Genomic DNA, 17,794 nt, shown 5'->3' with positions numbered 1-17,794 from the left:
AATTTTGAGCTGAAACCTCAATTAGTTTCTCTGATGCAACAAAACTGCAAATTTTATGGACTTCCATCTGAAGATCCTTTTCAGTTCTTAACTGAATTCTTGCAGATCTGTGATACTGTTAATACTAATGGAGTAGATCCTAAAGTCTACAGGCTCATGCTTTTCCCATTTGCTATAAGAGACAGAGCTAGAGTGTGGTTGGACTCTCAACCCAAAGATAGCCTAAACTCTTGGGATAAGCTGGTCACGGCTTTCTTAGCCAAGTTCTTTCCTCCTCAAAAGCTGAGTAAGCTTAGAGTGGATGTTCAAACCTTCAGACAAAAGGAAGGTGAATCCCTCTATGAAGCATGGGAGAGATACAAGCAACTGACCAAAAAGTGTCCTTCTGACATGCTTTCAGAATGGACCATCTTGGATATATTCTATGATGGTCTGTCTGAATTAGCTAAGATGTCATTGGATACTTCTGCAGGTGGATCCATTCACCTAAAGAAAACACCTGCAGAAGCTCAAGAACTCATTGACATGGTTGCTAATAACCAGTTCATGTACACTTCTGAGAGGAATCCTGTGATGAGCGGATAATTTATACGCTTTTTGGCATTATTTTTAGTATGTTTTTAATAGGATCTAGTTACTTTTAGGGATGTTTTTATTAGTTTTTATGTTGAATTCACATTTCTGGACTTTACTATGAGTTTGTGTGTTTTTCTGTGATTTCAGGTATTTTCTGGCTGAAATTGAGGGACTTGAGCAAAAATCAGATTCAGAGGTTGAAGAAGGACTGCTGATGCTGTTGGATTCTGACCTCCTTGCACTCAAAGTGGATTTTCTGGAGCTGTAGAACTAAAAATGGCGCGCTTCCAATTGCGTCGAAAATTAGACATCCAGGGCTTTCCAGCAATATATAATAGTCCATATTTTGGCCGAGTTTAGAAGATGCAAAAGGGCGTTGAATGCCAGTCCTACGCTACAGTCTGGAGTTAAACGCCAGAAACACGTCACGAACCAGAGTTGAACGCCAAAAACACGTTACAACCTGGCATTCAACTCCAGAAAGAGCTTCTGCACGTGTAACATTCAAGCTCAGCCCAAGCACACACCATGTGGGCCCCGGAAGTGGATTTATGCATCAATTACTTACTTCTGTAAACCCTAGTAACTAGTTTAGTATAAATAGAACTTTTTACAGATCTTCGGATCATCTTATGATTTTTAGTTCATCTTTAGATCATATTGATCACGTTTGGGGGCTGGCCATTCGGCCATGCCTGGACCTTTCACTTATGTATTTTCAACAGTAGAGCTTCTACACTCCATAGATTAAGGTGTGGAGCTCTGCTGTTCCTCACGAATTAATGCAAAGTACTACTGTTTCTCTATTCAACTCAACTTATTCCGCTTCTAAGATATACATTCGCAATTCAATATGAATGTGATGAACGTGACAATCATCATCATTCCCATACGAACGCGTGCCTGACAACCACTTTCATTCCACCTTAGATTGGATGATTATCTCTTGGATCTCTTAATCAGAATTCTCGTGGTATAAGCTAAATTGATGGCGGCATTCATTAGAATCCGGAAAGTCTAAACCTTGTCTGTGGTATTCCGAGTAGGATTCAGGGATTGAATGACTGTGACGAACTTCAAACTCGCGAGTGCTAGGCGTAGTGACAGACGCAAAAGGATAGTAAATCCTATTCCAGTATGATCGATAACCTCCAGATGATTAGCCATGCAGTGACAGCGCATCAGACCATTTTCACAGAGAGGATGGGATGTAGCCATTGACAACGGTGATACCTCCAGATGATTAGCCATGCAGTGACAGCGCATCGGACCATTTTCACACAGAGGATGGGATGTAGCCATTGACAACGGTGATGCCCTTACATAAAGTTTACCATGGAAAGGAGTAGGACTGATTGGATGAAGACAGCAGGAAAGCAGAAGTTCAGAAGAACGAAAGTATCTCTATACGCTTATCTGAAATTCCCACCAATGAATTACATAAGTGTTTCTATCTTTATTTTCTATTTATTTATTATTTATTTTCGAAAACTCCATAACCATTTGATATTCGCCTGACTGAGATTTACAAGATGACCATAGCTTGCTTTATACCGACAATCTCCGTGGGATCGACCCTTACTCACGTAAGGTTTTATTACTTGCACGACCCAGTGCACTTGCTGGTTAGTTATGCGAAGTTGTGAAGTTATGTTTGGACTATGGTATTGTGCACCAGTTATTGGCGCCATGCCAGGGAGAGAACGAACAACAAATTTTACAACCTCAGAGTAACAATTTCGCATGTATCATGCACCAAGTTTTTGGCGCCGTTGTCGGGGATTGTTCGAGTTTGGACAACTGACGGTTCATCTTGTTGCTCAGATTAGGTAACTTTATTTTAATTTTAACCTTTTTGTTTTTATTATTCCTATTTTCAAAAAAATAAAAAAAAATTATTTTCAAAAATATATTTTTCTTCAGAATTTTTAAGAATGAATTCTAGTGTTTCATGATGATTTGTTGAATCCTGGCTGGCTGTAAAGCCATGTCTAAATTCATTTGGACTGAGGCTTCCAAACCATCATCACAAGAGCAAGCTAGTTGTTGCTAATCAAATTTGCTGTTGTATGACTGATTTGTATGCTAAAGCTTGGCTGGCCATTGGCCATGTCTAGCGTTTTGGACCGGAGCTTTCACTGAAAGCTTGGCTGGCAAGTGAGCCATGTTTAATTCCTGGACTGAAGCTTTAGACTAAGAGAGCAAGATTCCTGGAATTCATATTAAAAATTTTGGAATCCTTATTTTTCCTTTTCAAATAATTTTCGAAAATTACCAAAAAAAAAAATTTATAAAATCATAAGAATAAAAAATATTTTGTGTTTCTTGTTTGAGTCTTGAGTCAAATTTTAAGTTTGGTGTCAATTGCATATTCATCTTGCATTTTTTCGAAAATTGCATTCATGCATTGCATTCATCATGATCTTCAAGTTGTTCTTGATAAACTTTCTTGTTTGATCTTCATATTATATTGTTTTGTGTTGTATCGTGTTTTTCATATGCATTCTTGAATTCTTAGTGTCTAAATATTAAAAATTTCTAAGTTTGGTGTCTTGCATGTTTTTCTTTCCTTAAAAATTTTTCAAAAATAAGTTCTTGGTGTTCATCTTGACATTCATAGTGTTCTTGCATGCATCACATGTTTTGATCCAAAATTTTCATGCATTGAGTCTTTTTGATGTTTTTCTCTTTCATGATTAAAAATTCAAAAAAAAAAATATCTTTCCCTTTTTCACACATAAATTTTCGAAAATTTGAGTTGACTTTTTCAAAACTTTTTAAAATTTAGTTGTTTCTTATGAGTCAAATTAAATTTTCAATTTAAAAATGTTATCTTTTCAAAATATTTTTCAAAACTAAAATCTTTTTCATTTTTCTTATTTATTTTCGAAAATTTTAAAAAAATATTTTTCTAAAATCTTTTTCTTAATTTTATCTCATAATTTTCGAAAATATTATCCACAATTAATGTTTTGATTCAAAAATTTCAAGTTTGTTACTTGCTTGTTAAGAAAGATTCAAACTTTAAGTTCTAGAATCATATCTTGTGATTACTTGTGAGTCAAGTCATTAATTTTGATTTTAAAATTCAAATCTTTTTCAAAACTAATTTTAAAGATATCTTTCTATCATATCTTTTTAAATCATATCTTTTTCAAAAAAATTTGATTTTAAAATATCTTTTCTAACTTCTTATCTTCTTATCTTTTCAAAATTGATTTTCAAATCTTTTTCAACTAACTAATTGACTTTTTGTTTGTTTCTTATCTTTTTCAAAATCACCTAACTACTCTTCCCTCTCTAATTTTCGAAAATACCTCCCTCTTTTTTAAAAAATTCTTTTTAATTAATTAATTTTTTTAAATTTTAATTTTAATTTTATTTCCCCTTTAATTTTCGAAAATCATCAACTCCTTTTCAAAAATTATTTTCGAAAACTTCTCTCTCTCATCTTCTTCTATTTAGTTAATTCATTCACTAACACATCACCTCATCTCAAATTACCACTTCTATCCTCACCCTTATGTTTGGATTATCCATCCTTCTCCACTCCTGTTCCCTTTCTCCTTCTACTAACAACAAGGAACCTCTATACTGTGGTAAAAAGGATCCCTATTATTATTTTCTGTTCTCTTCTTTTTCATATGAACAGGAGCAAGGACAAGAACATTCTTGTTGAAGCAGATCCTGAACCTGAAAGGACTCTGAAGAGGAAACTAAGAGAAGCTAAAATACAACAATCCAGAGACAACCTTACAGAAATTTTTGAAAAGGAAGAGATGGCAGCCGAAAATAATAATAATGCAAGGAGAATGCTTGGTGACTTCACTGCACCAAATTCTAATTTACATGGAAGAAGCATCTCCATCCCTACCATTGGAGCAAACAATTTTGAGCTGAAACCTCAATTAGTTTCTCTAATGCAACAGAACTACAAATTTCATGGACTTCCATCTGAAGATCCCTTTCAATTCTTGACCGAATTCTTGCAGATCTGTGATACTGTTAAGACTAATGGAGTAGATCCTGAAGTCTACAGGCTTATGCTTTTCCTGTTTGCTGTAAGAGACAAAACTAGAGTATGGTTGGACTCTCAACCTAAAGATAGCCTGAACTCTTGGGATAAGCTGGTCACGGCTTTTTTAGCCAAGTTCTTTCCTCCTCAAAAGCTGAGTAAGCTTAGAGTGGATGTTCAAACCTTCAGACAGAAAGAAAGTGAATTCCTCTATGAAGCTTGGGAGAGATATAAGCAACTGACCAAAAAGTTTCCTTCTGACATGCTTTCAGAATGGACCATCCTGGATATATTCTATGATGGTCTGTCTGAATTAGCTAAGATGTCATTGGATACTTCTGCAGGTGGATTCATTCACCTAAAGAAAACGCCTGGAGAAGCTCAAGAACTCATTGACATGGTTGCTGATAACCAATTCATGTACACTTCTGAGAGGAATCCTGGGAGTACTCAAGAGGCATCTTATGAAGAAGAAGCTTATGATCCTGAGAATCGTGCAATTGCAGAGGTGAATTACTTGGGTGAACCCTATAGAAACACCTATAATCCCTCATGGAGAAATCACCCAAATCTCTCATGGAAGGATCAACAAAAGCCTCAACAAGGCTTTAATAATGGTGGAAGAAACAGGTTTAGCAATAGCAAGCCTTTTCCATCATCCACTCAGCAACAGACAGAGAACTCTGAACAAAATACCTTTAATTTAGCAAACTTAGTCTCTGATCTATCTAAGGCCACTCTGAGTTTCATGAATGAAACAAGGTCCTCCATTAGAAATTTGGAGGCACAAGTGGGCCAGCTGAGTAAGAAGATCACTGATACCCCTCCTAGTGCTCTCCCAAGCAATACAGAAGAAAATCCAAAAGGAGAGTGCAAGGCCATTGATATAACCATCATGGCCGAATCCAAGGAGGATGGGGAGGACGTGAATTCCAAGGAGGAAGACCTCCTGGGACGTCCAGTGATCAATAAGGAGTTTCCCTCTGAGGAACCAAAGGAATCTGAAGCTCATCTAGAGACCATAGAGATTCCATTAAACCTCCTTACGCCCTTCATGAACTCTGATGAGTATTCCTCTTCAGAAGAGAATGAGAATGTTACTGAAGAGCAAGTTGCCAAGTTCCTTGGTGCAATCATGAAGCTGAATGCCAATTTATTTGGTAATGAAACTTGGGGAGATGAACCTTCCCTGTTCTCCAATGAACTAAATGCATTGGATCAACTGAGATTGCCTCAGAAGAAACAGGATCCTGGAAAGTTCCTAATACCTTGTACCATAGGCACCATAACCTTTGAGAAGGCTCTATGTGACCTTGGGTCAGGAATAAACCTCATGCCACTCTCTGTAATGGAGAAATTGGAAATCTTTGAGGTGCAAGCTGCTAAAATCTCATTAGAGATGGCAGACAATTCAAGAAAAGAGGCTTATGGTCAGGTAGAGGACGTGTTAGTAAAGGTTGAAGGCCTTTACATCCCTACTGATTTCTCAATCCTAGACATTAGAAAGGATGAGGATGAATCCATCATCCTTGGAAGACCCTTCCTAGCCACAGCAAAAGCTGTGATTGATGTTAACAGAGGTGAATTAGTCCTTCAATTGAATGGGGACTCCCTTGTGTTTAAAGCACAAGGTTATCATCCTTCTGTAAACATGGAAAAGAGGCACAGTAAGCTTCTCTCAGTATAGAGTCCACTAAAGCCCCCAGAGTCAAACTCTAAGTTTGGTGTTGGGTGGCCTCAGCTAAACTCTAAGTTTGGTGTTGAACTCCCATTTCCAAACTCTAAGTTTGGTGTTGGGAGTCTATAAAATTGACCTGATCACCTGTGTGGCTCCATGAGAGCCCACTGTCAAGCTATTGACATTAAAAAAGCGCTTGTTGGGAGGCAACCCAATTTTGTCTTATCTAATTTTATTTTTATTTTATTGTTCTTTCATGTTTTATTAGGTTCATGATCATGTGGAGTCACAAAATAAATAGAAAAATCAAAAACAGAATCAAAAATAGCAGAAAAAAAATCACACCCTGGAGGAAGGACTTACTGGCATTTAAACGCCAGTAAGAAGCATCTGGCTGGCGTTCAACGCCAGAACAGAGCATGGATTTGGCGTTGAATGCCCAAAACAAGCAGCATCCTGGCGTTCAGACGCCAGGAATGCATACTGAGGAAAGCTGGCGCTGAACGCCAGAAACAAGCATAGAACTGGCGTTCAATGCCAGAAACATGCTACATCTGGGCGTTGAACGCCCAGAACAAGCATCAATTCGGCGTTTAAACGCCAGAATTGCATGCAAAGGCATTTTACATGCCTAATTGGTGCAGGGATGCAATTCCTTGACACCTCAGGATCTGTGGACACCACAGAATCCCCACATACTTCCACTCACCTTACCTCCTCATAATCCTATATCACCCTTTCTCAAGAACCCTTCACCAATCACCTCCATCTCCTCCATATCTTCTTCTTCTTCTACTATTCTTTCTTCTTTTGCTTGAGGGCGAGCAACATTCTAAGTTTGGTGTGGTAAAATCATAGCTTTTTTGTTTTTCCATAACCATTGATGGCACCTAAGGCCAGATAAACCTCTAGAAAGAGGAAAGGGAAGACAAAAGCTTCCACCTCCAAGTCATAGGAGATGGAGAGATTCATCTCAAGGGTCTATAGCTCAGTGGTAGAACATTTGACTGCAAATCAAGAGATTCCTGAGATACCTCAGGGGATACATTTTCCTCCACACAACATGGGACAACTAAGGGTGAAACATCAAGAGCACTCCATCATCCTCCATGAAATTAGAGAAGATCAAAGAGCTATGAGGGAGGAGAAACAAAGACAAGGAAGAGACATAGAAGAGCTCAAGGACATCATTGGTACCTCAAGAAGAAAACGCCACCATCACTAAAGTGGACTCATTCCTTGTTCTCAAATTTTCTGTTTTTCATTTTCTTTATGTTAAGTGTTTATCTATGTTTGTGTCTTTGTTACATGATCATTAGTATCTAAGTGTCTATGCCTTAAAGTAGTGAATATGAATCCATCACCTCTCTTAAATGAAAAATGTTTTAATTCAAAAGAACAAGAAGTACATGAGTTTTGAATTTTTCCTTGAACTTAGTTTAATTATATTGATGTGGTGACAATACTTTTTGTTCTCTGAATGAATGCTTGAACGGTGCATATGTCTTTTGAAGTTGTTGTTTAAGAATGTTAAATATGTTGGCTCTTAAAAGAATGATGAACAGGAGACATGTTATTTGATAATCTGAAAAATCATAAAAATGATTCTTGAAGCAAGAAAAAGCAGTGAATACACAAAGCTTGCAGATATATATATATATAGAAAAAGAAAAAGCAAGCAGAAAAAGCCAAAAGCTCTTAAAACCAAAAGGCAAGAGCAAAAAGCCAATAACCCTTAAAACCAAAAGGCAAGGGTAAATAAAAAGGATCCCAAGGCTTTGAGCATCAGTGGATAGGAGGGCCTAAAGGAATAAAATCCTGGCCTAAGCGGCTAAACCAAGCTGTCCCTAACCATGTGCTTGTGGCGTGAAGGTATCAAGTGAAAACTTGAGACTGAACGGTTAAAGTCAAGGTCCAAAGCAAAAACAGAGTGTGCTTAAGAACCTGGACACCTCTAATTGAGGACTTTAGCAAAGCTGAGTCACAATCTGAAAAGGTTCACCCAATTATGTGTCTGTGGCATTTATGTATCCGGTGGTAATACTGGAAAACAAAGTGCTTAGGGCAACGGCCAAGACTCATAAAGTAGCTGTGTTCAAGAATCAACATACTAAACTAGGAGAATCAATAACACTATCTGAACTCTGAGTTCCTATAGATGACAATCATTCTGAACCTCAATGGATAAAGTGAGATGCCAAAACTATTCAAGAGGCAAAAAGCTACTGATGCACGGAAAACTTATCTCGCAACAAATTTCCTTCGGCAAGTGTACCGAATTTGTTGTCAAGTAAAAACTCACAATAGAGTGAGGTCGAATGCCACAGGGATTGAATGATCAAGCAACTTTAATTAGAAGAATGATCTAGTTGAGAGAATCCAGAATTTGGGTTGAGAGTTGCAGAAAATAAAATGGCGGGAATGTAAATAACAGAAAAGTAAATGCTAAAATTAAAGGACTGAAAGTAAATGACTGAAAGTAAATTGCAGAATTGTAAATGGGAATGGGGGATTTGCTCAAAAAAGTAAATGGCAGAAATTAAAGAGAATGGGTAAGATCAGAGATGGGGAGTTCATTGGGCTTAGGAGATATTGCAATCCTCCGGATCAAGTTCATTTTCATCTCTTCCTCAATCAATGCACTCATTGATCTCCTTGGCAATCTTAATTGATTGAATTACAAATTCAATCTCTCAAATCTTGATCAATAGCCAATTCCTTGGTCAATTGCTCATGAGAAGAGATGAAGTATGGTCACTGATTATACCACATGCATTTCCCAAATCAAGTATTGAGAGGGTTATAGTCACATACCCATCCAAACCCAATTTGGTCCAGCATGAGAAAGCATTTCTAGCTTGATCTCTTCATTCCTCTTTAAAGGTTCAAAAGAGATCCAAGTTTGAATAGCTTCTTTTCCAAGATAACTACCCAATTGGATGAAGATTGAAAGCTTTCAAGTAAAATCAAGAGAAAAGATAGAAGAAGAATAATGAAAATTAGTATTGATCCATCAAATTACAACAGAGCTCCCTAACCCAATGAAAGGGGTTTAGTTGTTCATAGCTCTAGAAAATGAAAACAAAGATGGAGAATATATTATAAAACTAGAAAATGCAGAGAAGGTAAAATACAGAGAGTAGTTCTCTTTTCCAACTTTTTGAACCCCTCAACAATTCAAAGCTACTCCTATATATACTACTTTTCTCAGCTTCTAGTTGGCTCTTCAAGTCTTGGGCCTTTGGATCTTGAGTTTGAAGCAGTTCTCTTCTTTATTTGGGCTTGGCTTTACTTGCAGAGAGAAAGTGTGAAGTGGGCAGAGACTTTAGCTCAGGACGTTAGGGGTGTTAACGTTTAGTGAAAATATGAGTTCGAGAACGTTAGTGACAATCAACTTTCTCACTAACTTTCCTAAGTAAAAGCCACGTTAACTTCAACGTTAGTGGCACAAACGTTGCCACTAACGTTGCCACTAAGTCCTTCGCACACGTTATTGAGACTTAACATTCCTAATAACTTTGAAAAGCCCCCTTTGTTCCCACGTTAGAGCCCACGTTAACTTAGTTAACGTGGTTCTTTAACGTGGGCTTGCCATCCTTCGAGAACGTTAGTGCCACTCAACATTGTCACTAACGTTCCAAGGTGCCCCTATGTCTCACGTTAGAGTCCACGTTAACTAGGTTAACGTGGCTTCTAACGTGGCCATGCTTAGCCATCCCCAACGTTAGTGACAATGTTGAATGTCACTAACGTTGGCGTTTCTTTCACTCATCAACGTTAGCTTCCACATTAACTGAGTTAACGTGGAAGTTAACGTGGCTCCTTGGGGGGTTGTGTGGTTGCTTCCAACGTTAGTGACAATGTTGGGTGTCACTACCGTTGTCGAACACTCTTGCTTCTTATGTTAGCTCCCACGTTAACCAAGTTAACGTGGGAGTTAACGTGGTATGTTTCTCCTTAGGCCAACGTTAGTGACAATGTTAAATGTCACTAACGTTGGCGTTTCTTCCCCCTTTTAACGTTAGAGGCCACGTTAACTAAGTTAACGTGGACTCTAACGTGGCCACTTGTGAGCATTTGCCAATGTTAGTGACAATGTTAAGTGTCACTAATGTTGGCTCAACTTCCCCTCTCCACGTTAGAGTTCACGTTAACTTAGTTAACGTGATTCTTAACGTGGTCAATGATGGCTTCGAGAGCGTTATTGGCAATCACTTTTCTCATTAACTTTGCAGGTTACCTCCCATTCCTTGCTTCCTTTGGTCCTGAAATCAAGCAATAGAGTGCATCAAAGTTCTAGTACAAGTCATGGGTAATGCAGCATACAATTTTTCACTAAACTCATGCAAAATCCTCATGAAATAATGTAAAATGCACAATGTATGCTTGAATCAAGGTGTAAGTGAATAGCTACCCAAAACTAGCTTATTTCCTAAGAGAATGCATGAAACTAACCTAAAAACAGTAAAGAAAAGGTCAGTGAAACTGGCCAAGATGCCCTGGCATCACAACACCAAACTTAAAGCTTGCTTGTCCCTAAGCAAGTACTGGAACAAGAGAATGATGAATAGAATGCCAAGAGCAATGAGTCATTCTTGTGGAAGTCATATCACTGATTTTATGGTGGTTTCATGCATAGCAACTTAGGTTCATTCCTTTACTGGCTTTCAGACCTTTATCATGTCCTAAAACACTCACTTTGCTTACATCCCATGAGACTTTTATTCATTGATCCCTTTATTGTCATTTCAGAGCTTATTGGTGTTCTTAGGCTAAGTGCTCTGTAAGGGGGCAACTTTTTAAGATAAGCTTTCAGCCAACACTCCCGAACCAGTTGGTTCAAGGTGCTAGGTGTTGAAGCACCCCTAAGGACTTACTCCCTCAAGTCTCTCTCCCATACATACACACCACAGGCATATAGTTCATTTATTTTCCTTCTTGAGACCTTGGTGTCCAGCACCTCTTTAGGTTACTAAGTGCTCTGTAGTGAGGGTTACTCTTGATAATGGACTTTTAGCTGATAATCCCGGGTTAGTTAACCCAAGTTACCAAGTGATAAAGCACCCCTAAGAGCTTATTCATCCAAGTAGATCCCTCACACAGGAACACCACAGACACATATCTTAAGATCAAAACCATTGGTGCCTAGCCTTATTGCTTACTCTTTTTCTTTTGTTTTTCCACTTTCATTATTCTTTTCTCTTTCTCTTATTAGGATCTTGTCATATACTTAGTCTCATGAGTATATTCAAAGCTAAGTATTCAGGCCAGATAGTTGTCATCCCACCTTATGGTTGAACCAACTTAGCTAACTTATGATCATACCACAAACTCATGAATGTACTCCATAGTATGAACTCCACTCTGGTCTTTTGAAACATAAACATTCTCTCTTCATTTGATTCAAAAGGAACAAGCATACAAGTAAGTAAAGTAAGGATGCAGTGACATAAAGAATAGCACACAGAGACCTATTCAGAAAGAAAACTTAAAAGACATAATTTAAAAAGATTCAAACTAACATGGAAGCATGTTCTATTTCATACAAGATCTTCCTTATTTAAAGCATAGAAAACGATGGACCAAAAAGAACTCCACCACCTGTCATTCATGTGGATGCCCATGCTCCCATCCTTGCTTGTCCTCATTGTATCTCTCTTGAGTGCTTGTACTTCCACTTCCCTTGCCTTTTCCAAGCAGCTTCTTCCAGAAGCCAGTATCTTCCATCTTCTTCTTTAGTGCTTCTTTCTGCTGTTTCACCTTCCCTTCTTCTTGCTCTACCAATTCTTTTTGGACCTCATCATATGTGGGAATGGCATAGTGGAGATGATGCAAATGATTAGACATGTAATTCAACTTGGCTTGAGTGTTTACATAGAACTCCTCCCTATGTAGTTGCCTTCCTTCATTGAGTACACTGAACTCATTGAAAGTTTTCATTTGGGCTATTTGCTGCTGGTTGAGTTCTTGCAAGTGCTTCTCTTGAAGCTCTTGCCTCTCATTCACTTGGTTGATGGCTTGAGTGAGCTGGGAGTAGTGTTCCTGCTGCTGCTCCATTTGTTGTTTTTGCCATGCTTCCTGTTGGCTCAGCCAGTTGGATTGAAGGTTCAGTATTTGCTCTTGTCCTTCCATATGTCTCATCCCCAGATCCTCAATGGCTTTTAGAAGGTGACTCATGTTCAAGTTAGCTGGATCATAATACTCTCCTTGTTGATATTCTTCCTGATGAGGTCCCTCTTGGTGAACTCTTTATTTCGCTTTTGGTTTCCCTATTTGTGGCCTTCTTTGTTGCTGAGCAGGTGTAGTATAAACCAATCGCTCAAGTGTAACTGGCCTCCCTGGGTTCACCCAGTCTGGATTGCTGTCCTCAAATAATACCTTGGCCTTGTTGCATAAGCGGAGAATGGTGCTGGGGTACCAAAGCCTGGCACCTGAATCAACCTTCTCAGCTGAATCTTGAATCCCCTCGGCGATGAGCTCATTCACATTGATTTTCCCACCCTGTATTAAGCAATGCACCATAGTAGCTCGATTGATGTTTACCCCTGAATTATTTGCAGCTGGTAGAATGGACCTCCTTACGAGTTCAAACCACCCCTTGGCTTCAGGGCTCAGGTCTCCCCTCTTGATGAACTTGGGTCTCCCATCTGTGTACCTCTCCCAGTCAGCTGCTATAACACAGATGTCTGACACTATCTCTAAGAGCTCATCATTATCAGGGCTTCTACTTATCCTTGCCTGATAACTGTCTTCATCAAAATGAGGTGATTTCAGGTGAAGAGCTCTCGTTATGGCATTTGGGCTGAAGTCCACCTCCTTTCCTCTCACGTAACTTTTGAAGGTTGGGGCCTTGGTTTTATCTTCTCTTACTACATTTGCATAAAATTCTTTGATGAGGTTTCCATTGATCTTCCCCTCTGGACTTGTGAGCAATTGCCACCCCCTCTGTTCGATTTTCTCCAGAATTTGTGGTGACTCCTTTGCATTGATTTGGAAGATTAACTCTGGCAATATCTTTCTGGCTTTTATCCGTTCAAATTCACATTCATGAAAGGCAGTTTTGAATCTCTTCTCGTCGAAAGGAACACTCTCCATGGGTTCCTTCCTCTTTTGCCTCTTTGAGCTTGATGATGCCATGAATTGAGTTGCTGTTTTGAGGGGGGTTGGAGGATACAGATAGATGAGGAATAGATTGGCTAGGACAGAGTGTGATGAGGAGGGTTGAGCAAGCCGAAAGTATGAAGTGTGGAGAGTGGGAATTTGAGTGTGAGGAATGAGCATACACTAAGGTTCACTTATATAGGGAGATCACGAGTGGATGGAAGGTGTGGATTGCAATGATTGTTGCTTGATGGACGGTTGGGGTTGTGTATGAAGGAAGGACAAGGATCATCACTTAATGAGAGTGATTGGTTCGTTCTTCAAGGGTCTTCCTTCTCCAATGTTGCATGGCAACGTTTCCCCATGCGTTCCCTCTTGAGACATGTGTGTAGTGTTCTTCATTAAGTGGCGGAATCTCCCCCCATTTAGTTGTCCAATCAATCCCCTTCAATGCTCTTTTCCTTTTTCCTATAAGAATTAAAATAAGGAAAAAAAATCAAACTCTACGGCTAGAATAATAAAGAGAAGAAAAAAATAGTTTGTATATTTATGAATTTCAACTAGCCAACTACTTGTGTATCCTTATAGGCAGATTGATGGCACCTTGGGGTGACACCAAACTTAGTTTGGAGCACTGTGATGAAAAGTTTTGTTCAAAGCTCCAAGAGTTCTGCTTTGAACACCAAACTTGTTCTTCACTATATACTGCATGATAAAGATTTCACCAAGTGTTTGTCAAGTTTGGGTTGAAATTCATAAACATTGCTTTTTTCACTATTTTCTAAAAACATATAAAACATGGGTTGCCTCCCATGAAGCGCTTCTTTAACATCATTAGCTTGATGTTTTTCCCTCATCAGGGTGGTTGGTAGTGCTTAAAGTCCTCCCCTCTTGCTGTGGACTTATATCCATTGGTTGGATCAATGATTTCTACATGTTCCAGGGAAAGAACTCTGTTGATAGTGAAGACCTTAGGTAACTGAGATGGTACAGTTGGGAGATTAGGGGGAATATCTAGGAAGTACGCTGAGATAACTCTATCCCCTGGAGAGAAGTCTTCCGTAGGGATCTTCTTGTTCCTCCACCTCCTTGGTACCTTCTTCTTTGTTTCTTTTGAGGTTGCCTTGCCCTCGGTGACCTCTTTTTCTAAAGGAGTTGTGATTCTGTCTTTACCTACCTCTAGAGGTTTAGGTTCCTCTAACTTTTCTTTGAGCTGTGGCAATTGCTGTTTTCCTTGTTTGTCAATTAAGGGGATCTCAGAATGAACTGGCTGTGCTTCAGTGCTTGTTTCCTCTTTCAGTGTTTCATTATCATCTGTGCTTAGTTCCTTGTCCTCTTGATCTGTTTCTTGTGAGAGTTTGAAAACATTGAAGCTGAGTCGTTCATCATGGATTCTCAATATTAGCTCCCATTTCTCTACATCGATAAGTGCTCTGGCCGTAGCTAGGAATGGTCTTCCCAATATGATTGGGTGAGTGTGACTCTCTTCCATGTCCAGGATGACAAAGTCTGTTGGGAGAAAGTATTTCCCAACCTTTAGCAACACATTTTCCACCACTCCTATTGCTTGCTTTTGAGTTTTATCAGCCAGTCTGATGATTACATCTGTGGGCATTATCTCATTGATCTGCAGCTTCTTCACCAGGGATAAGGGCAGTAAGTTGATGCTAGCCCCCAAATCACACAGTGCTCTATCGAACATAGTTTCACCTATGGCACAAGGGATGTGAAAACTCCCTGGGTCTCTTCTTTTTGTAGGCAACTCAGGTTGAATAAGGGCACTACATTCCTTGTTCATCACTATAGTCTGGCCTTCTTTGAGTGAGCTTTTCCTGGGAAGAAGTTCCTTCATATACTTGATGAATGCAGGCATTTATTGAATTGCCTTGATGAATGGTATGTTTACATGCAGAGATACAAACAAGTTTAGGAACTTTGAGTATATTCTCTTTCCCACAGCACCATTGAGCAGTTGAGGGAAGGGTGCATAGAGCTTCAGCAGCTCTTGTTGTGAGATTTCTAGTTCTTGGTGATCTCTGTCCTCCTCCTTTATTGAGTTGTCTTCAGGTTGTTCGAAAAGTTTCCCTTGCTTGTCTTCAGTCTCTTGATCACTTGTAGTAACCATTTTGCAATCTTCCCATCTTACTTTCTTTGCTTCTCCTTTGGGGTTTTTCTCCGTGTCACTTCGGAAGCTATCAGTAGGTTTGGGAATCTTCTCAGCTAAACATCCCACTTGGAATTCCAGCTTCCTAATGGTCTCTCCCTGGTTCTTAATATTGGCTCGCACCTCCTTTTTGAACACCTTATTTTCTTGAATCTCTTGGCATATTCCTTCAAGTAAGGTTTCAATCTTAGAGAGCTTATCATCAATTGATGGGTGATTCGGAGCAGATGTGCTATTTTGGTTTTGATAGGCGTGTGGAGAAGTGTTGTTGTGGGAGTGTTGAGATGTCCTCTGTGTGAATTGTTGGTGAGCTGCATTGTTGTTGGAGTTGTAACGTCTCTGGTCTTGGTTTTGATCTTGCTAACTTCCCCACCCAATGTTTGGGTGGTTTCTCCATCCAGGGTTGTAGGTCTTGGAGTATGGATCATAGTTTTGCCTTGGTGAATTCCCAATGTAGTTGGCTTGCTCCTGACTACCCTCTGCTTCTTCATTCACTCCTTCTTGGGTTGTTGATGAAGTCGAGATTGCTGCTACTTGGTTCCTCTCCATCTTCTTGGTGAGGTCAGCCAGTTGCTGGGTAATGAGCTTATTTTGGGCCAACAGAGCATCTACAATGTTTAGCTCCATTACTCCTCTTGTGTTCCCTCTTTCGGAAGCATAGAAGTAGTCGTTCTCTGCTACTGTTTCAATAACATCTATGACTTCCTCAATAGTCTTCTTCTTGTTCAAAGATCCTCCGGATGAATGGTCTACGGCCTTCTTTGACTCATAAGAGAGCCCTTCATAGAAAATGTGCAGCTGCACCCATTCGTTGAACATGTCAGGTGGACACCTCCTTGTTAAGTCCTTGAACCTCTCCCATGCTTCATATAGAGTCTCACCATCTTGTTGCCTGAAATTTTGAACCTCAGCTCTCAGCCTATTGATTCGTTGAGGGGGGTAAAATCTTGCTAAGAATTTGTTCACCACATCCTCCCAAGTTGTCAAGCTCTCCTTTGGGAAAGACTCCAGCCATTTGGCTGCTTTATCCTTAAGTGAGAATGGAAACAAGAGTAGTCTATAGGTGTCAGGATGAACACCATTAGACTTCACTGTGTCACATATCCTCAGGAAGGTGGTTAGATGTTGATTGGGGTCTTCTTGAACACCTCCTCTAAACTAACAGTTGTTCTGAACAAGGGTGATGAGCTGTGGTTTAAGTTCAAAGTTGTTGGCATGGATTGTTGGCTTTTGGATGCTACTTCCACAATTGCCTGGGTTTGGATTGATGTAAGAGCCCAAAACTCTTCTATCCTCACCAGCATGATTTGCTCTACCTCATCCCCCATGGTTGTGATCCTCTTCTTCATGATGGTTTTCCATGTTGTCTTCCATGTTTGGTTCAAATAATTCCTCCTCTTCCTCAGCACCGACCACTTTCTTTCCTCTTGCCTCCCTCCTTAATCTAAGGAAGGTCCTCTCAGGTTCAGAATCGAAGGAAGTTGAAGCCCCGCTTCTTCTCCCTGTCATACAACCATCAAGTGCAAGAAAGAAAAGATAGGTGCAGAAAGTATTTTTTTGTCAGAATTACTGTTAGTTGTGGGTGATGTAATATATCAAACAGTTAGTGGGTTAGCAAACAGAATCGAAAATAACAAAGAAAAACAAAAGAGTAGAGGGGGAAGGGAAGAAGTTTAACTAAAACAGAAAGTAAATCACTCAAACAGAAAATGAAATTCACAAAATAAAAATGCTCAATCCAGTGATCTTCCAATTTAATCATTGTTGATGCACAATCAATCCCCGGCAACGGCGCCATAAACTTGATGCGGGTGGAAACTATCTCTCAACAAATTTCCTTCGGCAAGTGTACCGAATTTTTCGTCAAGTAAAAACTCACAATAGAGTGAGGTCGAATCCCACAGGGATTGATGGATCAAGCAACTTTAATTAGAAGAATGTTCTAGTTGAGCGAATCCATAACTTGTGTTGAGAGTTGCAGAAAATAAAATGGCGGGAATGTAAATAACAGAAAAGTAAATGCTAAAAATAAAGGACTGGAAGTAAATGACTGAAAGTAAATTGCAGAATTGTAAATGGGAATGGGGGATTTGCTCGTAAAAGTAAATGGCAGAAATTAAAGAGAATGGGTAAGATCAGAGATGGGGAGTTCATTGGGCTTAGGAGATATTGCAATCCTCCGGATCAAGTTCATTTTCATCTCTTCTCAATCAATGCACTCATTGATCTCCTTGGCAATCTTAATTGATTGAATTACAAA

The 17,794-nt window shown here is 39.3% G+C and overlaps 2 non-coding genes across 2 annotated transcripts; one reads left to right on the top strand and one right to left on the bottom strand.

Moving 5' to 3' along the window:
- Positions 1-288: 288 nt before the first annotated feature.
- On the bottom strand, positions 289-396 carry LOC112752114 (small nucleolar RNA R71). Its single transcript, XR_003176555.1, has one exon. It is a non-coding gene; the product is annotated as a small nucleolar RNA R71 (small nucleolar RNA).
- A 15,955-nt stretch (positions 397-16,351) lies between these two features.
- On the top strand, positions 16,352-16,455 carry LOC112752640 (small nucleolar RNA R71). The gene has a single exon (XR_003177066.1). It is a non-coding gene; the product is annotated as a small nucleolar RNA R71 (small nucleolar RNA).
- The last annotated feature ends 1,339 nt before the right edge of the window (positions 16,456-17,794 follow it).

Source organism: Arachis hypogaea, chromosome 15, assembly GCF_003086295.3.
Source record: "Arachis hypogaea cultivar Tifrunner chromosome 15, arahy.Tifrunner.gnm2.J5K5, whole genome shotgun sequence".
Classification (NCBI taxonomy): Eukaryota; Viridiplantae; Streptophyta; class Magnoliopsida; order Fabales; family Fabaceae; genus Arachis; species Arachis hypogaea.
This window is presented reverse-complemented; position numbering and strand designations above follow the sequence as displayed.